This window comes from Camelus ferus, chromosome 9, assembly GCF_009834535.1.
Source record: "Camelus ferus isolate YT-003-E chromosome 9, BCGSAC_Cfer_1.0, whole genome shotgun sequence".
Classification (NCBI taxonomy): Eukaryota; Metazoa; Chordata; class Mammalia; order Artiodactyla; family Camelidae; genus Camelus; species Camelus ferus.
The window spans coordinates 48,923,026-48,948,601 of NC_045704.1; the positions used below are offsets into that span (position 1 = coordinate 48,923,026).

Genomic DNA, 25,576 nt, shown 5'->3' on the forward strand with positions numbered 1-25,576 from the left:
CCTCTCGACCTCTTTGAGCACCAGTTTCATTCCCCTGTAAGAACACAGTAGTATTTGCCTAACCAGGTTGTTGGGAGGATTCAGTGAGCTAATGTATATGAAGGGTTTGGCACAGTGCCTGGCACAGAGTAGGCGTCTAACTTCCTTGTTAAACTATCATGATGTCAGAATGTGAGGGTGCAGTTCTGGAAGGCTTCTAGGAGGAGGTACATTCTGCAGGATCCTGCATGAGATGTGTGGCTGCTGCTGGTAGCAGGAAATCCCCCTGAGAGCCAGGACTACCCACAAGGATATCTTAGGTTGAGTTCCCTAGATACAGAGCTTGAGAAAGAGATTCTTGTGCAAATGATTTATTAGGGCAGTGAGGGAGGCAGGATAGGGCAGGGGAAGAAGTCAAGCAAAGATGTGGGTTCAGCTAAGTCTAGCCTTCGCCTGATCCTATGGGGAGCCCTGGAGCATAAAATGCACCACAAGGTTTATCCCTCTTAGAAGCAAGGGAGCTGGGCTTTGTACCTCACATCTGTCATTCATGGACTGCAGACCTAGGGGAGGTGGGGAAAGGAGGAACATAACTTCCCAGGCATCTCTGGGCAAAGCAACACACGGGGACTGAGAACAATTCTCCAGAGAAGGGCAGAGATATGAGACATTAGCAGCCAACACTCACAACAGCTGGAGAATGGGTGCACCACCCCTGTAAAGGGATAGAACCAAGAGTATTTACTGCAGGGAGACTGGCAAAGAGATGGAGGCTGGCTAAAGAAAGTAGGGAGAGGCTATTAAATTCTCCTGCTGAGTCTTCCAAGGAGAAACTGAAGCTACTGATATGGTTTTAAATAATCAAAACCCAGACCTGATAGGATAACCAAACAGCAAACTCTTTCTGGAGAGCTGTTAGGTGTACTTTATCATTAAACAGCCCCTTTTCCTCAGAGCCTGACCTGCCTTTGGTAAGTATCTTGTGCAGTATTTTCCAAAGTGTGCTTCTATAGGATATTAACAAGTGTTGCAGCAGAGGGCGTGCAGGTCCATTAAACAAAGGTAGACTGGTTTATTTTCTTCTCACAACTTTAAAAAACTAATATACTGGAAGAAAAGAAAAATGGAAAAGAAATCCAATATTCTGGATAAACAAAATGTGATATATCCATACAATGGAATATTTTTCAGCCATAAAAAAGAACGAAATACTAATACACACTGCAACATTGATGAATCTTGAAAACATTATGCGAAGTGAAAGAAGACAGACACAAATGACCACATAGTGTATGATTTCTTGTATATGAAATATCCAAAATAATTAAATCCATAGAGATAGGAAACAGATGAATGGTTGCCAGGCCCTGGGAGTGGGGAGGATGGGGAATGATTGCTTAGTGGGTTTTCTCTTGGGGTGATGAAAATGTTTTGGAACTAGATAAAGATATTGGTTATAAAACATTGTGAATATTAATAAATACACTGAATTGTATGCTTTAAAATGGTTAATTGAATGTTATGTTATATGAATTTCACCTCAATTTAATAAAATAACAAGCTCAGTGTGGTTGTTACTAATAGGGTGTCACTGCTCCCAGGCTTTCTCAGTGGATAAAGCTAGGGGAAAAAAAATACCTGTGTGCATGGGGAAGCTTTACGCTAACATATAAAGCATTTCACAAACATGTTAGGTTAGGGAATCCTTTTTGGGGGAGCATCTCACAGGACCTATAATGTTGAAGGCTGACCCAGTGCATAGAACATTAATGGAAAGTGGGTCCCTTGGAATGAGACCCCTAGGACACTAAGGTTGGGGCACAAATGGAAGGATGACTTCTGTTTTACTCAGCATTCTTCTTATGCCTTTTTGTATGACCTCTGAGAAACCGTTTCTGTGATCTGGGCCTCAGTTTATACACCAGACTGATGGTCTCCATTGATATAATAGAAAGGGCACTTAAAAAAAGTTTAGTATTGTTAGTGTCTGTCAGAGTGCTTTAAGTCTCAAGCTTCTAGAAGACAGGGTCCAATTCTTCAATTTCATTTATTTTCACAGTGCCTGCCACTATGCTTTGCATATGAGGAACAGGTAGGACACTTTCTATGGATGACCTTGTACAAACCACTTTACCTCCCTGAGCTGCCTGCCAATTTATTCTGCCAGGGGCTACAAAATACTTTAATTAATTTAATCAATACCTAATCAGTATTTTCTAGTGAAGTAATGATAACAAAAGACACCGTAAACTGAAGCTTCTTCAGTTCCATTCATTTAATCTTTAATCTAGACCATCAACATTTTGATCATTTTTAATCTTTGCTCTTACAATGCTGTCACAAATAGTTCTCTCTGTTTGTAACTAAGTAGATAGTTGTGCAGATAGGATATCTTTTTACAAGTTGCTAGGTCAAATGGCGTGTGCATGCGTAATCTGAAGATATTACCAAATTGCTCTTCATAGAGGCTGTAAGGATTTCCAGCCATACCGGCAGTGTACCAGAATCCTTGTTCCCTCACTTCTGCCAAGATAGCTGTCAAGCTTTTTGATCTTTGCCAATCTGATATGTGAAAAATGATAGCTCAGTGTGGTTTTAATTCGTATTTCTTTCATTAAGAGTGAAGCTCTGAGAAAATAAGTGTTGGTGAGGATGTGGATAAATTCAGAACCCTGTATACTGTTGGTAGGAATAGAAAATTGTAGTCACTGTGGAAAACATTATGGTGGTTCCTCAAAAAATCAAAAACAGAACTGTCACATGATCCAGCAATTACACATCTGGGTATATATCCAAAAGAATTGAAAGCAGGGACTCAAAGAGATATTTGCACATCTGTGTTCATAACATCATTGTTCATAATAGCCAAGAGATGGAAGCAACCCAAGTGTCCATCAGTGGATGAATGGATAAAATGTGGTATATACATACAATAGCATATTATTCAGCCTAAAAAGAAAAAGGAAATCCTTACACATGTTGCAACATGGATGAACATTGAGGACATTATGCTAAGTGAAATAAGCCAGACACAAAAGGACAAATATCGTCTTCATATTTACATGACTTGATAGTTGAATTCACAGAGACAGAAAGTAGACTGGTGGTTGTCAAAGGCTAGGGGGAGAGGAGAATGTGGGGAGTTATTGTTTCATGGGTACAGAATTTCAATTTTGCAAGATGAAAAGAAATCTGTGAGTGGCTGGTGGTTATGGTAGCACAACCATATGGATATACTTAATGCCACTGAACTGTACACTTAAAAATGGTTAAGATGGTAAATTTTATGTTCTGTATATTTTACCACAATTTTTAAAAAAAGAGTGAAGCTAAGCATCTTTTCATGTTACAGCCATTTGTGTTTTCTTCTCTGTAAATTGTCTATTTATACTCTTTTCACATGTCCTGTTGGTTTCTTGGTCATCTTTTTCCTGATTTACAGAGCACTTTGTATTAGCCTTTTACCCTGGGATAACATTTTTCTATTGATTTGGTTTTTATTGTTGTTTTGGTTTTTAGCTTGGTATGAGGTAGAAATCTGACTGAACTTTAAAAAAAAATTTTATTATGTAAGACTTCAAATACAGTACATGCAAAAGTCGAAAAAAAATGTTATAATAAATCTCAAGTGACCATTATCTCCCAGATTCAACAATTACCAATTTAGCCAACCTTGTATCTATACGTCCACCCCAATCACGGATTATTTTGAAGCAAACCCTGGACATCTTGTCATTCCATAAATATGTTTTCATGTTTTCAGTATACATCACTAAATGAAGTATCTTAAACACACACACACACACACACACACACACACACACACACGCACACAACTAACCGTAACACCATTAGCACATTTAAAATTAATAATTATTTAACATCCAATGGTTAGTGTCAAATTTCCCCTCTTCTCATACATTTTTTCAGTTTGTTGGGATTAGGTTTCAAATAAAGTCTGTACGTTGCAATTGGTTGATATAGCTTTTTTTTTTTAATTTACAGATTCTCCTCTGTCCTTAAAAATTTTTTTCAGTGTATTCATTGAAGAAGCTGGGTCATTTGTCCTATACAGTTTCTCACTGAATTTTGTAGATTGAATGCCCATGGTTTCAAATAACATGTTCCTCTGATACCTGTATTTTCTGTACATTGGTAATTGTCAGATTTCAGGTGATTTCTTTTTTCACCACTACTTTCAGAATATTGTACTTCCATCAGGGGTCAGTTATCTGTTTATGTTCATTGTTTGTGATATTGGTAGCCAGTGGTGATTTTTGCCTAGATCCAGAGTTGACATTTTTTTAAGCAGATGGTCCTCTATTGTCCCTGCACCATCTATAGGATAATTCATCTTCCCCCTACTTATATGAAATGTATCTTTACCATATTCAAGTTTCCATGAATATTTAAGTTTATTCCTAGACTTGCAGGTCTGTTATTGATCTATCACACTATTTTAACTGTACGTTTATAATATGTTTAATATCTGAGAGGGCTAACACCCTTCACTAGTGTTAGATTTTCAAAAATTTCCTAACAAGTGATGAAATGAAATTCATATTTTATGGCAAGACAAGAAAAATTTAAACATAAAAATTTTCTCTGCCTGTTTGGGCTTTCTCCTTCCCCTTTAGAGTGTACTGTGTATCTGTATTAACCAGATCTCCTTAGGAGATAACCTTCCTTCTTAATCTTGTGAGTGATCATGATGACACACTACTTGCTTTGTACATGCAGATCTGGATTCTGTAAACTGCCAATATGTCATCTGATGTCTAACCTCTTATCTCAAGAACTTAAATAACTGTGCTTTGACCTCTAACAGGCAGAAGAGTCCTCAAGTTGGCTTTAATAGAATTTTCCATTTCTTTCTTAGTTCAACTATTGATCAATATTCATTGACACTAGTGTTGCTTATTATTTTTCCAAATGAAATTTTAAAATAAATTTTGGGGGAAGGTATAGCTCAATGGTAGAGCATATGGTTAGCATGCACGAGGTACTGGGTTCAATCTCCTGTACCACCATTAAAAATAAATAAATAAATAAACCTCATTACGCCCCCCACACACACACACATACACACAAAATTTTATCTACTCCTCCAAAAAATAGCCCACAAAAACCCTCCTGGTATTTGAACTGTGGTCACATTAAACTTATAGATTAACTTCCTGATGAACAACGTGTTTCAGTTATACATATACATACATATATTCCTTTTCATATTCTTTTTCATTATAGTTTACTACAAGATACTGAATATGGTTCCCTGTGCTATACAGTAGAAACCCCTGCTGTCTATCTATTTTATATATAGTAGTTAGTATCTGCAAATCCCAAACTCCCAATTTATCCCTCTCATTCCTTTGCCCCTGGTAACCATAAGTTTGTTTTCTGTGAGTTTGTTTCTGTTTTATAAAGAAGTTCATTTGTGTCTTTTTTTTTTTAGATTCCACATGTAAGTGATATCATAACAGTGTTTTTTTTTTTTCTCTTTCTGGCTTACTTCACTTAGTATGATGATCTCCACGTGCATCCATGTTGCTGCAAATGGCATGATTTTATTCTTTTTTTATGGCTTCCAGTCATCTTTCAATGGACATTTAGGTTGCTTCCATGTCTTGGCTACTGTAAATAGTGCTCCTGTGAACATTGGGGTGCATGTATCTTTTCGAATTAGTATTCCTCCAGATATATGCCCAAGAGTGGGATTGCTGGCATTTATTCTTTAAAACAACTCTAAAAGACAGGCTCTATTATTATTATTGCCATCTTACAGATCACAGAACTGTATAACTTGCTCTGGGTCACACAAACCATTAGGTGTGGGAGCTGCCAGATGGATCAGAAACCCAGGGAAGAAGGGAGCCAGCTCCTCTTTGCACCTTGCTACTTAGTAACTGTCTGCCTCCAAAACCCTGTGCTTTCATCAGCTGCATTGACTCTCTGCACCACTGCTTTTCTTTAACTGGATGCTCACCAGCAGAGTTAGGCTTTCAAGTCAATGAGGCAAATTCAAGTGCTACACAAGGGGAGATGTTCATGTGTGGCTATGTGTCTGAGGCAGTTGGGGAGAACCTTGTGCAAGAAGAAAAACTCAAGGCAGACTTTGGACAGTTGCGCAGAATTTGGATGGGTGGAGAGGATAGAAAAGCACAACAAGAAGCGGACATGGGTGAACCAATCTGACATCTAATTGGGAGGTAGTTAGGGCGAGGAGGGGAGTTCCTGTTGGAGTCGAGGAATCAAGAGGGTCTCTCTGTCCTGCCCATAAAAGGACATCTTAATTCTCCCTGAATAATCTGCTAACAGAGATTTGGGAGATGAATGTAAACTCAAAAAGGCTCATTTACCTTCTGCCTGTGAGGGAATGTTGCCGTTGTATGTGACTCAGGTGCAGAGGCAAAGACCTTGCAGGAAGGGCCTGGCAGCTGGTTTTAGGGGCAGAGCACGGGGATGCATGTGGATTACTCAGCCCCCTCAGCCTGTCACAGAGACACACATCTGAAAAAAACTAGAAAAGTATTCCAAGGTCATCATTAGTCAGGGCCCAATGCCTCTGGTGGCCACTTGGCTACTTGCTCAAGGACCTAAGGATAACTCACCTTCTGACCCTAGGTGGATGGGAGGAAAGCTAGAGCCTGAGCCCCCAGGACTCATAGAGGGCTAACCTCTTTGTCAAAAATAAACAATGCCGGACACTAGTTAAAGTGGTAAGGACAAATTTTAACCAATATACTACTGCAATAGGGAAGAAGGTCCAGCATGAACTGAACTCCACTTTGATTTGCACAGAGGGAACTGGCAATTTCAAGGGAGAATGAGGGAGTATGGAGCGAGGTGAGCAGGGGCTCAGTAGAGTCAGGGAAGTGAAAAATTACAAAGGGTTGGTTCATGCAAATGTTGATTAGGCCAGCTGTATCTGTCAGCTGGCAATTTTTGAAGTTAGGATTGTACTCTCCCACAGAGGCTGGGAGACAGAGGCCCTATCCTTTCTGATGATTACATTTCAAAGGAATGGCTTTCAGGTCCTTGGGAAAGACACATAATACATATACATGTTATATACACCTCAAAGGGACAGAGGAAGAAGTCATAATTGTAAGCCCTTTTCAGCAAATGCTCTAAGAAGGGGTGGTCAGGAACCTTACAACAGGTGTTGGCTAGAACAGTAAATTCTTTCAGTAGCATTGTGCTTTATCAAGCAGGCATGTTAAAGGGGGCTAGGGTCATCCTAGGGATGTGGCTCTGAGCTGTTACAAACTATGCTATTGTGCCCAAGTCTTTTAATGTAGGGGGAGGAGGGTGGATGAAATTATTTGTGTTGAGAGTGTAGTTTTTATAGGCCAAGGCTGAGGCCTTTTGGAGAAGAGGGCCCAGAGAAGCCTGGCTAGAGTTTGGTCCAGCAGAGAATCTTTGTTCTTTCACAGCTGAGATCGTGCCTGAGGATGATGGGTACCAAGTTTCCCCTTCAGAGGTTTGTAGTTCCCAGAACATCAAGACAGCAGATGGTAAGCAAGGTCTACCTAGGTAGGTAGTAGAGTCACTCTCAGGTATCTGACAAGTCAGGAATCCACCTCGCACCTCTCACTCCTCCAGCCTGTTCTAGGTCATAGCCCACCCAGAAGCAGTGGATTCTACTGAGCTGACCCTATCCTAGAGGTTTGAGATCACAACTCCTGCCTTGTATCCATAGCTTGGGTTGGGAGCGGGGGGTGTGTAGCACCAGGTGTACCTCAGCTGCCCTCCTTTGAAACAGAAAACCTTCCCAGCTTTGAAGAGAATGCCAAGGGCTAAGGTCTGGAACATCTTTTAGGCCCACTTTTCTTTTTAGTGCATGAACTGATTTTATTTATTTCAATTAAAAAGAGCATTTCTGTCTCCTGAAATTAATATCTCCATGCAGTTACCGTAAACATACTCTAATAAAAGAATGGTCTTTTTGATATTAAAAAAAAAGCATTTCTGTACTAAACTAGCCCTGAGATCCAGCTTTCTATGGCCTGGCTCTTCAGAGGCTAATATTATTCCATAGCAGGCTCATCCTTGAAGGACAATGCCAGAAGTCTAGCCAACAAACGCCCACAGCAGCGGTTCTCAAAGTGGTTTCCAGACCAGTAGCACCTGGAAATTTGTTAGAAACACAAATTCTCAGGTCCACCATGGAGTTGAAAAAACAGCAATTTGGGGTATGGGTCAACTGTGTCTGAACAAACTCTCCAGGACAATCTGATACACGCCAGATTGAGAACCACTGACCTACAGGCCTCCCCTCTGCCAGAGGAGATGAAGTTTAGAGGGCGAAACTGCCGTAGACCAGAAGCTTCATTTAAGAATTTGAGCTAGGTTTGGAAATTGGAGAAAGGATGTGCTAAGAGAAGACATGGAAAAATATTTAAAATGTGTGCCCTTTGCCTTAAACAGTTGGGAATTAAGGGCATCAGCTAGAAAGACAGACTGGAATAAGAAGGTGCCTAAGGGGGTGAGCGCTCTAGGAAACCCAGACACTCGGCCCCCTTTTCCCAGGTAGGGAAAACCACACGCCCACACAGCTCGTGGTGCTCTGTCTCCTCCAGCCTGGGCTCGGCCGCCCCACCGCAGCTCGGGCTTGCGGAGCCGGGTCAGTAACCCAAGCTAGCCTCAGGTCATGGCTCTTTGCGAGCGCGAATGGGAACTGTACCCGGGGCGCGGTTCTCGGGCCAGAGGCTTCCCCTCCCGTCTCGCTCGGCCGGCGCTGGCCACAGCCATGTCTGAGAGGCATCCTGGGCTACTTTGCATCTCCCTTGAGAGCCAGGTATTCAACCCGGGTCCGGGGCACCGCAGACTCCACATCCTCTGTTTCCACCGCCGGGAGCCCGGCCTTCTGGGAATAGACTTCTCTCATCTCCCTCTCCCTTCCTGCGCGGTAGACTCCCTGAGCCCGGGCCGAACTACAAAGCCCACAGACTTTAGGGCGCGCGCACTTTCTTCTGGGAGTAGTAGTCCTGGATGCGGGACACACCCAGCAGCCCAGCGCGGGCTGGACTCCATATCCCAGCATGCACGCGCGCGTGCAAGAGGCGGTGGGAGGGGACAGACCAGAAGGATGTGAATGGGGAGGGGGCAGCTAACCCCTTGCCCCCACCCTTCCCTTTCAGCTGGGCTAGGGTGGGGGGAGGGGCTGGGCTGAGGCGGCGGCGGCGGCGGCGGCGGCGGCGGCGGCGGCGGCGGCGGCGGCGGCGGCGGCGGCGGCGGCGGCTCAGCTCTCTGGGAGGGCAGGGCCGGCAAGGGCGGGACTAGCCCGCTGCGGGCGGGCAGGGGAGCCGCGGAGCTAACGGGTCTGGACGCCGGCGGCGGCGGCGGCGGCGGCAGCGGCTTTCTCTGCACGGGCGGAGGCGGCGACAGGAGCGGCAAGCATGGCCCGCGCGGCGCCGAGTGCTGACTGAGGTGCGCGGGCGGGATGAGGGCGGGCAGGATGTGGGGTACCCCGGGCCCCTCGCTGCCTTGAACCCCTTCTGCGCGAGCAACTGACTCTGCCAGCGGCCCAGACCCGCCCAGTCCACCCCGGCAACTTCCCTGGGGTCGGGGCCCTGGGCTCCCCCGTAGGGGCGGGGATCCTCTTCCATTGGCCTCAAGCCTCATCCCCGCCTTTTGCTTCCGCACCTCCAGCCGCTCCCAGTCCTCCAGGCGCGACTGCTCCACTCCTTGGTGGCAGTCCCCAGCCCCCAGCCCCAACCCTAGGAAGCGCTCCTTGCCCCAGTTCTGACTTCAGCCCACTGCCTAGTTCGCACCCCCAAACTCCGCGCGCGCTCCCGGCCTCTGCACTACCTGGAGACCCCTGCCCCACTCCTCTTGGCTGGAGGCTGTCTTTGCACCATCAGCACCTTTCCTTTTTCCCTACCTGGCACTGCCACCCACAGTGGCCCAGTTCTCTCTGATGAAACCTAACAGCTTTACCTCCTTCCCACTTTGGAGAAACTGAGGCTTGGCACAAACCAGGAACTTGGCCCCAGTCTTGTAGGGCTCGCCTGAGCCTCTGCCTTGGCATGGAAGTCATTTCTTCCCTCTAGTCATTCCTCTGTGACTGGACCGAACTTCCTAGCCCCCTGATGCAGCTCTGGGCTGAGCCCGCCTTAGTTTCCCCTTTAGCTTTCTCCTACTTCTGTTTCCCCCTCCTCCTTCCCTTATCCTACTCCTGGCCTTTTCTACCTGTAGAGTCACCCACCCATTGCTTGTTTGCTCAAGTTAGCCTTTCGATTTCTGTTTCTTACCAACTACATCCATCTTGCCTCTTGCTATATAGCTCTGTAAAGCACTGTCAAAAAGAGTCTAAGGTGGTGTTGGGGGAAAGGGGAGAGAGAGGTGCTGGTGGTGGAAAGGGAATAGCAGCCTATTTCAGCCAAAGCTGCAGATGGGAGTTCAGGGTACTCTGGGATCCCTGGGTAAGTCATTCCTAGCCAGTAACGCACACTCCCATCTTGTTTTTGGGGCAGTTGTCTGGAAACTGGTTTGTCATCCCTTCCTCTTATGCCTGGTGGACTCTGAAGTCCCTGAGATGGAGGGAACCTCCTACCTTGGTGGAGAATGGAGGCATAAGAAGAGTCTGGGAGTCCACACCCCTAAGCCTCATCTTGTTCTACCGCTAACTTTGGAGGGGGTTGCCTGTTCAGGGAAGGATGCCTGCCAGGTGCCCTGAGCTCTTTGTGGAGGAAGACTGTGTGTCTGTAGGTGGTGATCTCAAGTTTAGTCGTGGTGTTCATGATTTGAAGGGAAGAGGGAGCCAGGGCTCAGAGAGGTAGCACAGAGGCTTGCTTGTATAATTCACTTTTTTGTTTCCTCATCTTCCTTGGCAGATTTGCCTTTGGATCATCGCTTCCCAGCCCAATCCTCAGTTTCCCAGTGGGAAGTGGGGGGAGGGAGGGGAATCTTTGAACCATCAGGAAGGCTCGGCAGGCGGGAAGGCTCTAGGAGTTCATCGGGGTCCTGAATGAGCAATCTTGATCTGAACCAGATGGTTCCCTGCTTTAGTACCCGCTCTCTCATCCCTCCCCCTTGGCTGTGAATAGGAAGCCTTTAACCTTGTAACTTGAGAATGGAGGAAGGGAGGCTAGGGGGCCAACTGTCTGTGTGCATGTTTATGTCTGCCTGTGTGCTCACATGCAAGCTTGCTAGGGACCTGAGGAAGCGACCCTGCCCGGGAATGCAGTGTTGTGATGCTGTGGCATGTTCACGGCCCTCTAGGTACTTTCTGAGCCCAAACCCCAGATAGTGCCACTTTCCAAGCTGCTAAGAACCACTGGGACCATTTCTCCATGAACCAAACCTCTGGACATGAAACATGCCTTAGGGTGAGACTTACTCTCTTCTTGAGAAAACTATCTGCAACCATGAGAAATCCAAAATAGCAGCATGTGGAGCAGGTTTCCTAGAACTGGGGTTTCCTTTTCTCCAGTCATGGCAAGAGAAGATCTGAGGTGTGGGGTCTGGTAAGAGGGTGGAAAGCTGATTCCTTTGCCTTGTGTATTCATGTACTTGATTTTGGTCCCCATTAGACTGTGGAAGTTCTTCAGATGTGTCCTTATTTCCGAAATATCACCAGCTGGCCCATGGTAAATGTTCAGAAATTTAAGTTAAATTGGAGAGTCTTGCCAGTTAAATGTTTAGGGCAGATTTCTCATACTTGACCAGACATCAGAATCCCCTGGAGAGCTGTTTAAGGCACAGATTGCTGGGCTCCACTCCCAGAGTTTTCTGATTCAGGCAGTCTGGGTGAGGCCTAGAATTTGATTTCTACCCAGCTCCTTGGTGATAACGCTTGAGAACCACTGGTTTGTGGCCATGACAGTTGCTTGGGAGATTAATCCTCCCACCTTGCTTCCCCATCTGGGCTTGTTCTGGCACCTGCCCTGGATTGGTCTTTTCTTCTGTTCTCATGCTGCCTAGTGCTAGCTAGGTTAATGGTAGGGATGACTTATGGTGCCTGAGCTCTCAGTCCCTCTGTAACCACACAGCTGAAACTGCCCCACGGTTATTTGAAGAAAGGCCCCACAAAAGCAGGACATTTTGGCACCAAGACCTTGGAAAAGGGGTGGCTGTGTGGACATGGGGAAGCAGACGCCGAACCAGGCCTTCATCTGCCTTATCCCTGTCCCTCAGACCAAGCAGGTTGGGGTGCTGGCCATGGCTGCACACTGGACAAGATGCCTGAGAATCTCTGAAATTTAGAAAAACAGAAGGAATCACTTACATTGTGTTTTTACTTGCCAAGCATTTTCTACCTGTGGTTTTTGGGATGTTTATAAGGCAGATGTAGACCCAGGTGGGGTTACTGAGGAACAGAGAGGTGCACTGTGGGTCACACAGAGGCCAAGGACTCCTGATTCCAACCCTCCGATGGAGTATCTGCTAAAGCAGTAGCTCTGAATAGCTGGAATAACAGCTGCTGTCCCCTGAGTGCTTACTCCTAGCCCGACCCCGTGCTAGATATTCTCACATGTTAGACCCTCACAGCAATGGCTCAAGGTCGGCATACTGTCATTCTTTCATTGGAGAACTGAGGTTTACAGAACTTAGGAGACTTGCCCAAAAACAGCAAGTAAGTGGAGGATCCGGAAGTCAGACTCAGGTCTTTCTGACAGCACATGCTGTGCTTTTTGTCACTCACTGTCTTGCTCAGCAAACCTGTAATTGTCCTTTGGATTGTCTGCCCCCAGAGCCTGGTGAATTTTACTGAGCCTGGAACTATGCTGGGTGTTGTGGAGGAGACAATGTCCAAGTCGTTGTCCCCTGGGAGAAGGATAAGACACCAGTGTCTACAGTGGAAGGCAGAAGGGGCAGCCAGTTCTTGTAGGTTTAAAGGAGGTAGAAGTCATCCAAGTACAGAGTTCAAAAGAGGACTTTGAGTTGGGCCCTAAAGGGGCAGAGTTCCAGCAGCGCCTGTGGGCTGGAGAGGTGTGCAGGCCAATAGGTGTGCAGGCCAACAGGTGCAGAGAGAGTCCACCATGGCACTTTGGGAAATTTTCCCTTTTAGTTGAAGCATAGGAGAGGTATTTCAAAAAATAATGAGAAGATCCAGCTTGGTTACAAGCAACAACTTGGCTGACTTTGGCAGGAAAGGACTTCCTTGGAGGGCTATGGAAACTCCCAAAATCAGAGGGATAACTCAGGACCCAGCTCCCCTCCAGGGTCTTGGTGTGGGTACAACAGGAGTCAAGGACCAGCCTCTTCAGGGTACCACTGTCACCAGGATAAATCTGTTCCAGCTGTGCTCTGTAATTTTGTCACCACAGCTTGGGAGTCACATCCTAAGGAGGAGATGTCTAGTTGGTCCAGCCTCAGGACATGCTTCCTCCCTTGGCTGGTGGAAGGGAAGGGCTGGTGGCATGGTATGCAGCCCCCCAGACTGTATGTGAAAGCTAATGTCCCTGGAAGATGAGGAAATGGACACTGCAAAAGATCAGTCCAGCAGGGTGCTAGATGAGAACTTGAATTGGCAGGCAGCAAGGGGAGGACTTGGTTCTGACAAGTTTCTGAGCAGGCAGAGGGTGGACTGGCAGCAAGGTATGGCTGGGTCACAAGGGGACAAAGAAAGAAGGGAGGGAGAAAATGGAAAACTAGATAGGGTCCAGGTGAGACGTAATGAAGGCAGCAACTTGGCAGTAAAAATGGAAAAGAAGGGACTGATTCTAGAAAACTGTGAAAGTAGATATCTTCTGGAACAGACACTTGATTGGCTGGGGTTTGACACTTCAGTGTCTGGGTAATGAGGTTGGTTCTTTTAGCTGAAATGGGGCGGTCAGGTGGAGGAAGCGTTTGCAGGAGATGATGTCCTTGCTTTGGAGAAGCTGCATGCGGAATGCTGACAGGGTACCTGGAACCCTGGTAAGCTCATTACTCCTGACTCCATGCTCCCTGTTGTTTGGGGCCTTGGCCCTGAGGAGGTGGGGCCACAAAGCTCTAGGGACCCAGTGTGTCCTGAAAGCAGCTGGGGCTTTGAGATCCAGGCTCAGCACTCCTGCGTCTCTTCTGTCTCCACACTTCAGCCTGGGGTGGGTTTCTGTTTCCTCTCTCTTCCCCTCCCCTACTCTTAGTTCCCATGGGCCAACTTCCCCCACCCCAACTTCCCCCCACTGCATGTTCCGCATACTTGAGCCCTTACTGACTAAAGGGCCTGGCCCAGCTCTCTGGACCTAGGTTTTCAGGTTTTCCTCCTTTTCTACTCAGAGTGGTTGTTAACAAGTCCTTGCTAACTATTTGGGCACACATCTCCAGATGACCGTTTGCAAGGAGAGCGTCTGAACTTTGCCTGCTATCCTGCTATCTGGGGATACAGGCTTTTCCTCCAGTTATGCTGTACTCACCAGAGACCCTCTGTGTGTCCCTAACCAGTCATTCTAGAGTGCTTATTTATAAATCATTATTGTAATTACAACATATTGTCAGTCACACTTTTGTGTTGCCATTGTCCATTTCTCCTAAGGCTCCAGGGCATATGCTGGGCTTTGGGCCACCCCAACTTTCTACTTGAGAACTAGGGAAGTTTCCTCCTATAAGAATGGGAGGGAGGGAGCAGGGTCCTCTTTGGGTTGGGGCGGAGGGGCAACGCCACTTTTCCCCACAGATTCTCAGAGAGAAGAGAATGAAGAGGAATACCTTCCTGGGGTACTGTTCCCCTCAATTCCAGCTGTTCGCTTTCAAATATATGTGTTGTTTTGCCATCAATGAATGCAGTGTGTACTACCTTATGCAATAAGGTGAACCAGGGACAAGGGAAATCTAGAGAAAAAAGTGATTTCTCTTAATTTTGATGTCAGTGCTAAATTTGTATTTGTGAAATAGTAATGTTAAAACAAACAATTCTGTTATTACATATTGAAAAATATCCTCAGACAGCATTTCTTTCAGGGGGATGTGACCTTGCAAATGAGAAAGCCCAGAGAGAGAAGGAGGTTGACTGACATCACTCCCCTGGCTGCTGAGGTGGGAGGGGAGCCAGCAGCACAGAGATCTCCTGCCTGGAGGGGCATCATTCTCTGTGTGTAGTCCTCTGTTTCTCGTCTCTTCCTGGATTGTAATCTTTGCCCATGAGCAGTCTTTTCCCTTTTCTCTCCTCTTCCTCTCTAGGATCAGGGTGGGAAACATACCAGAGGGACACAGAAAGCTGCCCTACTTCTGTGCAGTTGGGGCATGAGGCCTGTCCTGCTCCTGAAAGGGAGCTCAATAGAGGGCAGGAGACGCCGAGGTGTTGGGGCATGACCCAGGGACCCCAGAGAGCAATCCTCACCCTTTTCTCTCTGAATCCTTCAGCTGTAAAGTCCTAGCACAGTGGGCAGGCAACAACCTTCCAGCCTGAGCAGGTTTGCAGCCTTCTGAGGAAGAAAATCGGCAACAAATGCAAGTAGCTAATTGGTCTAGAGGGATCTGCTCTGGTGAGGAAGAATCAACAAGTTATTTATTTGTGTGGCTGAAGAGAATTTGGAGTGGTTGGGGTGGGGAAGTGAAGAGGGGCAGGTGAGAGGTGGATTGTAGAAAGAGGCACAGGTGAGGGAATGGGGGGGCGGAGTCACCTTCCTGGCCCTTGTCACCTCCACAGCTCCATCCTTCTCCACTCCTGCTCCCTCCTTCCTTCTTTTTTTTTTATTGAAAGGTAATTGGCATATAATGTTATATTAGTTTCAAGTGTACAACATAATAATTTGGTATTTTTATACACTGCAAAATGTATACGAGTTAATTAACATCTATCACTATACATAGTTACAACCTCCTTCCTTCTTTGTGGGGGTTGCTTGGGGTTTGCCCTGACGTGTCAGTGGAATTCCCCCCAACCCTCATTCCCACCCAAGTTCAGTTAAAATACCAATCATTTGATACTGATGGTGAACTGCAACCAGAGTCAGGAGGAAACGAAAGTCTCTTTGGGCCTGTGCTGAGTCCTCTGACTGTATAGCCAAAAGGAATGAGGCTGTGTGGGAAGGCAGGGTATGGGAGAGAGCCCCTGAGCTCCCGGTTCCTACCTCTGTTGTGTTTTCGAGGGACCAGTCTAGGGTGGCCAGGCTGCAAGGGAGTTTCCAGGGGTTGGCCTTCTCTCTGTTCTGTCCTGTCCCAGATGTCCAATTTTCCAGGAACCACACCTGTTCAGCTTCCGGCTGGTTCCTGGGGCCTCTGGCATAGCTCAGGAGGGGACCCCAAGTACCATGCGTAAAGGGAGATGGGAAAGCCCAAAGTGGGTTAGGAGAGGCATGGGGACCCCATTCAGGCTCTTCCAGTGTAGGGGAGCCTACACCAGCACTTCCTTAGACAGGAAGATGCTGTGAAAAGGGAGCAGGATAAACAGGGAGCCTGGTAAACAGTGTGTGTGAAGGAGGTCCAGCCCAAGGCCACAGTGGCAGCTGATAGGCGGAGGGATTTCCTCAGTGCCTGAAAAGCAATTCACACTTGACCCTAAAGCAGCAATGGACAAACTTCTAGGATGAATGTGAGTTTAAGTCTCTCAAGTGGCATTTTCTGTGGTTAACACAGAAGATACCTCACCCCTCATCACACCTGGGTGAGGAATTTCAGAAGGTGTCTTCTTCCACCCATGCTGCCCACCCACCTTCCCAGCAATTCCTGCCCATCCCCTGCCATTCTTCTTGTGCAAAACAGGAGGAAGAGCTAGCAGGCCCTCTGTTGGCAGCCAGTGAGACCAAGGTGGAGACCTAGGCTGGATGAGAGTCTCAGGGCAGGGCTGTTTGGCTCTCCAAAGGGGAAGCAGCTTGTTTGGTCAGGGGGCCCTCTTGATGATTTTCACAGTCCAGGGCCTAATCTGGTTGAGTGCATACAGGGTTCTCACTGTCTTACCTACTCATAGGAGGTTTGGTGCCGTGTGACTCAGGGTAAGTCTCTGCCCTTCTCTGGGCCTCAGAGTTCTCATCTGTGAGTAAAGAATTTGAAGACCTGCTCAGAGATTCTCTCTCAAACCATTGGTTGACCCAACAGAGGAACACTATATCCTGAGCAGGGAGACAGTACTGGGTGCTCTGGATGTTACCATGCCGAATTCACTTGACCTTTCCCCTCCTAACACGCTTGGATGTATAGAAAAGCAGCCAGCCTTCTCTGGCACTCTGGAGAACTTGGGCTCCTGCAGCCAAGGGAGCTGTCCCCAGGCCTCCCATTGGCCTCATACCACCTCCCAACCCTTGCTCTGGATCTGTCCTAGGTTCAGGCAGAAAAATCCATCTGATCTCTCATCATGTTCTTCCCTTCCTACACTGGCCACTGGTTAGGCCCTGGGGTGACTATAGGATTTTCATTTTTTTTCTGCTCCCAGTCCCCTCACCCTCTTATGCCCTGGGCTCTGTCCTAGCAAGGTTTTTTCCCCAAAGCCAGCATGGAAGGTTGGATCACAGGCTGATCATGGGAGCACCAGGTCAGCAGCACAGGCACCTGGTGGGTCCACTGGGAGTTGAGAACATACCTGGAAGGGCTGGGGTAGGATTTCTTAGTAGAGGAGAGAAGGAAGGCATTGAGGCAAAGGCTGGAGCTGAAGGGACAAGGGACAACTGGGGCCCTGAGGAGACCAGTTTGGGCAGAGCATAACGTTTCTTGGATCATTGCCCAAGAAGGAGGGGCAGGATGGAGAAGTCTGGCAGAGAGATGGGCCCCAAGACCCACCCTGGTTGACGGGAGGGCTCAGACTTTCCCAGGCTGGCTGGTGCTTGGAGGAAGTGTGGGAAGGGTTGTTAATGACTGTTTGTTTTCCACAGGTTGCAAGGCTGCCATGGGTCAGTCTGATAAGAGAGAAGAGATAGACTCCTTGAGTTTTATCCTCCCGACAGCTGCCTTCTCTCTGCCAGCCCCACAGATACTGACAGTCTATTGTGGCCCTGCTCTTGCTCCATCTCTTCTTCCTAACATAGACAGTCCCTGGCTTCAGCCCAGCTGGGTTTCCTTTGCCTGGCCGCCAGCTCCCATTCCTGTCTGTGGTCAGATGAAGTCTGCACTGGGGGAGGGTCAGTCCTAGCAAGACTGAGCCAATTCTCAGTCTGACCTAGGAGTGGGAAATCACCCCAGGGTACAGCCAGGACACTGGGCTGAGCAGCTACTCCCAGACCTGCCTGGTCCATCTTTGTCTCAGGGTTACTCTGCCATTCAGCCAGCCAGACCTGGGGCCAAGGGTGCTGGGGAGTCCCACCTTTGCCCCAGAGCATTGGGAGGTGTGGCTGTTTTGCTGGGAGGAATGGAGATGGAGATCTGATGGGATTTACATTTGGGAAGATCACTTCAGTCTCCTTGTAGAGATTGAATTGGAGGGTTCTCTTGAGTAGATCTGGGGCTTTAGCACTTAAGGGGTTACTGTAGGTGGAAGATGATATTCTTGCACTGAGTGATGGTGGTAGATGTGGAGGGAAGTAGAAATATGAGAGATATAGTTGGTAAAAAGCAGGTGGACTTTGTAATAGGTTGGCTGAAGGATGTTGAAGGAAGGAAGGGGCATAGATGACTCCCAGGTTTCAGGTTGGATGGATAATGTCCTTTTCCCAGCATCTGGGAATATAGAAGGAGGTCAGTCTATGTTTGAAGCACTTAGAACATGTGTGAATTTGGTACTTTGGTGTACTTCTACAGTTTGTCATCAAAGTAGGCTTCCAGAAATGAGTGGGATAGACAGGTCTGGAGTTCAGGGGAGTCTCTGGCATCATTTAAGAAGCCAGACATGACTCTTAACAGGTTGAGAAACAGGTTTGCAAAATCTGTTCCCAGACAAGGAATGGAATAGGGTCTTGACTTCCCCTTGCATTCCATGTCCAGGATCATCTTCTCTTTCTCTGACTACTTCAGCCAGTTCAGTTCCTGGCTGGGCAGCACCCTGCTGAGTTGTCCCCGTGTTGGGGGGACCCTGGTGGTAGACAGTGCTGACCCCAGAGCACCCAGGAAGGCTACGCACGTCGGCGCCTCTCTCACCATCTGCACATCTGGGCTGTGTCCCTGGCTGGAAAAAGACCTGGGTCCTGGCCAGAACTGAGTCATTGCAGGGAATCCCAGAACCACTTCTGTTCCTGTGGGCCCCTGGGCCTCTGAGCTGGGTTGACCTACTAAGAATGGGGTTTTAGGACCAGATTCAGGCAGCCCTTCTGCATCAGATAGCAAGCGATTCTGTAGTGGCTCTTAAAATTCTTTTAAATGAAATGAAAAATGGTTGTACGTGTGTGCAAGATTGTATCAGTTGGACTTGTTCAATTACAATGGCCAAAAATCCAACTCAGAGTGCCTTGATGAAAGGGAATCTGTTGAGTCATACCTGAGGCTATGGCTGGCCACATGCAGGGAAGATGAGGGGCTCAAGCAACTCCATCTCACCCTGCCCTTCTTCATGGTGATGCCACTTTCAGTTCCCACATGGTAGAAGGTGCCTGCCTGCAGTCTTCTCAGCATCCCATCCCAGGACTGCCACTTGGAATTGGGGCCCTTACCCAACCCTGGACCAGGTACTGTGGTTGGGTACATTTGGTGTTCTGATTGGCCAGGCACAGAGATGGGAATTTGGGGAGAGATGATTCCCCAAAGAAAAATGGGGCATTTGTCCTTTCTAAAGACATCATGTGTTGAGGCCATAGGCAGAGCTGTGTGTGCACGTCAGAATCACTGCTGTTGACAGACTAATAGGGATTTATTGTCATTTATTAATTTACCTTGTTCAAAACTGAATGCTGGAGTGTAGAATGAGACTTAGAGTCTTCAAGTCATTCCATTTTACAGATCAGGAAGTAGAGGTTGAGAAATTTGCCTGATGTTCTCAGATAAGTGTGTAAAAGAATGAAGACCAGAACCCAGGTCATCAGACTTGCAGGCTGAGGCTCTTTCCAGTAGGAAGTGGCATCTTTTAGGGAGGAGCTCCCTGGTGGCCAGCTGCCCATCCACAAAAGTGATTCATGCCTGGACCACAGGACAAAGAGCTGACACAGGTGGGTTATGGCAAATGGTCCCTTCCTCTTGGTGGCCAGGGGTATCTGCATGGTGGATGGTGTTAAGCAGGCATCTTTCTGAGATGAGGGAGACATCACTCAGTGTGAGTTCAACTAGGTCCCAGTAAATAGAGGAGGCACTGGCCCAGCTCTGGTGAACCTCTGCCCTGGTGCTGCCTCCATCCCCTCTCTATCACCCTTGTCCCCTCGGCTTCCTGCATGCTCACCCTCCTCCGTATTGTTTCCTGCTGGGGCCTGGATAAGGACCTACCTCTAGGGCTGCTGTGCTTTCTGAATTACATTGGGTTATCTCCTGCTGGGAGGGTGGTACCCCTCCTTCTTTTCCCTTGGAAGGGAATGCCCAGGACAGTGGGGCCAGTTCCAGGTACAAATAGACAGATAGCACAATTTTGGCCTTAGTTCCTGTCAACTCCAATTTGTGAGGGTATAGATATTTGACCCAGCTTGGCAGAGCCAGGAATGGGGTGTTATATAGAAAGAGCTCTGGGCTCAAGCCTCCAACTTAGCAAGAGGAGACCTCAAGTTCAGTCTAACAGGGTTCTTGCCTAGAGTGGGTCTCCCCCGGGGCCTCTGGTCAGAAAAGGAAGGCTGTCCCCGTGAGTGTGAGTTATATGTTAACAAGATGCTGAGGTCCGGGGAGCTTGGGGGCTTCTCACTAGCTCCTTGGTGCTCATTGAGTGAGGCAGGACTCTTCTGAGTTTGGGGCTGAATTCCTCTTTCATTCTGACCATCTCCTCATACATCTTTCCTCCTGCCCTTCAGATATTTGCTGACAGCCAGTCTTCTCTTCTCAACTGTCTGCCAACCCAGACTGACCAGAGTGCTCTGTCTGCCCCGCATGCTTGGCTCCCAGAGGCTCCCCTGTCTGTCTGTCTCTGTCTGGGGCCGTGTTCTCAGTGATGCACCAGCCTGGGCCAGACCTTCTGTTCCCTCAGGCTTAGGCACAGTGTCTGCTCTTGTCCCTGCTTCCTTCCCCTCTGTGAAGCTGAGACTCAATGATACCTCAGGTACATACTGCTCTGCAGCTTACGGTCATCGCTTGCTTCATCTTGACAGGGACTTGAGATGAACAGGGCAGGCATCATTATGCCCACTTTACAGATGGAGGACGTGGGGCCCAGAGAGGTACGATTTGCCAAGACACAACAGCCGAATAGCAGAGCCAGTCCTGGAATTGAGGTCATCTGGGTTTAGTCCAGAGTTCGTTGTAAAATGCTAACTCATAGACACGTGTTAGGGTTGGGATGTCCCAGTCTCACAGGCAGGGGGCTTGAAAGGAGGCCCCTGGGCCCCACATCTTCATGGCCCTCAGGTCACCCCTGCATAGCTCAAGCCCCAAACAAGCACCATCATGTAGGCCATCCCCTTGTAACCCTAAGATACGTAATAAAGCCTGCCAACAGAGACCACTCCTTGGGGACCATTGTCATGGACCCCAGTCTGTACATTCTTCCCCTCCACATTCCTGCAAAGTTGACAATAGTAATGCATGTCATGACAGATATCATCTTAGCAGGGAGTGTATAATTTAGGCTAGGTCCTTGAGGATGGAACTGGGGAGGGCCCCTTGCTCTCTCACCCTGGCTCCTCTCACCTGGGGTGGGGGGCAGAGGCAGGGCAAGGAGAAGGCTACCTTTGCCCTCCTCCTAGCAGCTGATATTGCCGCTTTCCTGGGATGGTGAAGCAGATTACCTACCTAACAACCTTGGGGATGTTCTTTCCTCCCAGGGGTCCTGCCTGAGTCCATTGCAGCTTATTATCAGCTCCTCAGTGAAAAGGAAGATGGCTCAGCCACAGCAAGGGAGGAATGAAAGCAGGTCTGTGCTAGGCTCTCCAGTTTACCAACCATCTGCTCTCTGCCTCCTGGAGCTGAATGTTCATGATACAGGGAATAGTAGGGGCATAGGGCAGGGGTGTTTCCTGCAGGCTTGGTGCTGGAAGTTACCCTGTGGCACCAGACTGGGCATGATCTCAGGGCCTCTAACTGGAACTTCCAAGGTTCCTGTTGGAATGTTGACTCCAGTGGCTGAGTAAGGGGCTCAGCTCTGGACTACTCTCTACATCCAGTCCTTGGGGAGAGAGGGGACATTGCTCCCTTTAATCTCCTGGTCCAGGCATGGATGCAGACACCTCCTTTGGGTTTCCATTAGCATAGCTGCCACAGGCTGACCTTTTCAAAAGACATTACTCAATATAAGAGGAAAACGAAAGAAAGCTAAATATAGGGTGTATGAAGAATGAAAACAGTCTGGCTCACAAAGTACAGGTTATTGGTTTGTTTCCAGGGTTTTTGGGGCACTCTCCCTACTGGAGATACCCACTCCTAGGGCCAGCGCACCTCTTCATGCCTTTCTGCCAGAGTCTCTGGTCTCCAAGCGCTGATCTATCTCATCATCTAAGGACCCCTAGGACTCAAAACACCGTGAGTCCTCTCCAGGGCAGCTGGGCCATCTACTAGCCAAGTGCCTGTCCCATCTTCCTCTCTACCCAGGCTTGACTGGCTCTGAGGGAATGACTCCCTCCCTAGGACCACAGGGGCTTGGCACCTACATGACAGTACCTATAAGAGTGCCACCTCATTTATTCTAAGTAAGCCTTGTAATAGGACCCATCTCTTGCCGTGTGCTCAGGCCCCAGCTTAGCCCAAAAGCAGCCATAAAGGGCTGGTGGTTCTCCAGCATCCAGTCTTGGCAGGAGTTGTACATGTCTCACCCCCTGGCTCCTACTTCCCAATGGGCCACAAGAATAGAAGCTGACAAGTTGGCCTGGTTGATGGAAGTTTTCATGTGGGTTGGGGGAAAGATTATTCTGGTTTAAAAATAAAACAAAAAGAACACTTTGAAGTCATCCAGTCTTAATGAAGGAAGAAGATAAGCGCCTGACCGCAAAGTGGAGTTTCCAGCCTGCAGCACCACCTCTGCCTCCTGCCTGGCATGTGAGTGGAGCCCAGGAGCTAGGTGGGTCTCCACACTCTAAACTGCCAGCACACATGGTGCTCCCATTTCATACCTAAAGCTCAGATGAAGCCACAAGAAATCAAAAGAACCGCCGCTTCATAAGGAAATGTGGGGGCTGGGTGGGTAGGAAGAGGGAAGTTGTCTGCTGTCAGTTACAGCCCGCTGTCCCCTCTCTGGTGGGGTGGGAACCCTTCAGAGAAATTTGCTCCATGCAAAGTAGGCCCCCATGCCTGCAGCTGGGCTGTCACCTTCATGATACTGCCCGGTCCCAGAGGCTCTGGCAGACTTTCCACCTGGGTTGTTTGGTTGGGCCACGAGGACTGAAAAGTTCTAGCCAGAGGTCACACCAGCCAGAGAGAGAGGTTGGCACATTCCTGAGGCTGAGGACAGAGAGCCCTGTTCTCATTTGTACCTCCAAGTGTGACACTGGCCCTTGCAGAGTGAGTGTGCTGTTCCTGACTACCCCTCAGGCTGGGAGAGGGGAGAACCCCAGAACTGGGGCTGCTGTGCTTTCAGGGAGCATTGATTTTTCTGGGCCCTCTCATCCCATCAGCTCTGTCAGCATACCTAGGGGCTGGAGCTTGTCCTGTGTTTTGGAGCTTTGGGCCAAGTCCATCCCAGGGTGCCACCCAGGAAGTGCTGGTGTCTGCCCTCTGGTTGCTGAAGGCCCAGAATCCTGCTGGGTCATTTGCTTGCAATGACTGCACAGACTCCAGGCCTGCAGCATTCCTGCCAGCGAAGCATCAGTTACCCTGCTTCCTGGGCCCCTTTCCTGCAGGTTCACAGTGCCGGTGATTAGGTTATGACCTCTTCCTCGGCATTCTCTCTCCCATTGCCCCCATCCCACAGAAGATACAGGGATACATGCTCCTTGAGTTTTCAATTGAATCCTTCAACTCGGGGCCTGGGCCATGGCCTGGCTAGAGTTTTGAGCTGCAGAGACTGGCCTGGAAGCTTCCAGAAGCACAGCTTCTCCCTTCCCTAGGTGTGCACTGGCAGGATTTGTATAGACCTTAGCTCAGCCCTTCTCCATCAGCTTTCTTCAGGGTGGACAACCTTCCAGTGCTTGCGGTGGAAGGAGGAGAACCCAGTCCAGAGCCCCATGCCACCGTGTAGGATTGGGAAGGGGCAAGCGAGGGCAGTGGTGTTTAGCAGAAGCAGCAGTCCTGTTCCTTTCCCAGAGGTGAAGGCAAGGGTGATCAGATTCAGGAATTCCTGGTGTTGCTATCTGAGAGGGCTGGTTGGGGGTTAGGGAGGGAACACCCTGCCTCTTTTTGCCATTTGTATGAATCACAGCTCCTTTAGGAGAACCTTTGCCCCCAGTCCCTAAAGCTTCCTTCTCAGCCCTTGCCCAGGAGTGTTCCAGGAAGCTCTCTGGTTGTAATGGCCTAGTTTTTACTGGCTGGTTCCCTGCCATGTGGGTGTGTGGATTGGGGAAGATGACGTTGAAGATTACCTGGAGAAACCATTTACTCTTCTTGCATTTCACCCCAGTTCTGGCGAGGGCAGTGGAATACAGTGAGACTCTCTTCTGAACCTTCTGTTAAACCCACACTAGTCCTCCCACACCAGAGTAGAGGATGTTTGTGTGTGTTTGGGGGAGCCAGTATTTGGGAGGATTGGATTAACCCATGTTTCTGAGATGAGCAAGGAGGGGTCCCTTTGATAAGAGTGAGTTGGATGGAAAGCATGATCCTTTTCCCCAAGGGGTCTGTAAGTTAAGGATTGACTCACCTCTTCCTTACGGAAGCCCTCGGCTCTGCCCTCTGCCAATGTTCTAGCTGGTGAGTACTGCTCTAGTTATACCCCTCCTAGGGCCTCTGGGATATGCCATGGAAATATGTTACCAGCTCTCTCTTTAGAGGAAGAGGCTGACAGTTGGGACCTGGGATACTGGTCTCTGGGATCAGCTGCCCCTGGAAGGGCAGCCCTCATAGGGAGAGCTTGGATGACAAAACTAAGGAGCCCTGGGTGGTAGGCAGGCTGGAGGGGAGTCCTCAAAACAGAGGAGCCCCATTGCTCTGCTCCTTGACAGAGCAGGAGCTGCAAGGCTGGAGAAAGATGGGCTTCACTAAGGGGTCAGTGATGTGGTTATACAAGGAGGGAGAGGACGGGGGCTCTTCCCGTGTGGTCTGCTGTTCCCTGGTGCAATGAATATCTGCTGAATGAACGCATCCTCTGATTTCCTCTTGAGATTCAAAACATCCCAGACATCCAGACAAGTACAGAAGGAAAAGGAGGGCCCAGCAGCTTCTCTGCAGCTCTTCATTATCCATCTCTGGTATGCCTGAGATCCAAATCATAAATAGTGATGAATAGCCAAGCCACCTGGTGCTTTGAACCTTATCTCTAAAGGAAATCTGAGCAGACTATAAGCACCCTAGTCCCCTGACCCTGGAAGGCAGTGCGGTCAACTTTAATTGCCCTTGGGAGGCAGAGTTGAGCAATAAGGTCTAGACCTCAGTTCTCCAGACTCATCTCTGGCTTGCCCCAGTCTACCATTTATTTATTCATCTCACTCCCCACTTCCTTCAAAAGTCTCCAAAGAAATTTAGATTTTTTCCCAGTCTTCTATGTCGATTAATGTCTGTGGCTTTCAGCCCTGTGGAAGCTGCCACTGTGAGGGGTCAGTGGGGTTGGGCGGGCAGTGCCTGTTGTTAGGCAGAGAAGGAAACTCTGGAGCAA

The 25,576-nt window shown here is 48.3% G+C and overlaps 1 protein-coding gene across 1 annotated transcript in view; it reads left to right on the top strand.

Moving 5' to 3' along the window:
• Positions 1–9,179: 9,179 nt before the first annotated feature.
• Positions 9,180–25,576, top strand: part of ST3GAL2 (ST3 beta-galactoside alpha-2,3-sialyltransferase 2) — a 43,013-nt gene continuing 26,616 nt past the window's right edge. The window contains exon 1 of the mRNA XM_032486722.1: positions 9,180–9,411. The gene's annotated coding sequence lies outside the window, so the exon portion shown is untranslated. The remainder of the gene's footprint in view (positions 9,412–25,576) is intronic.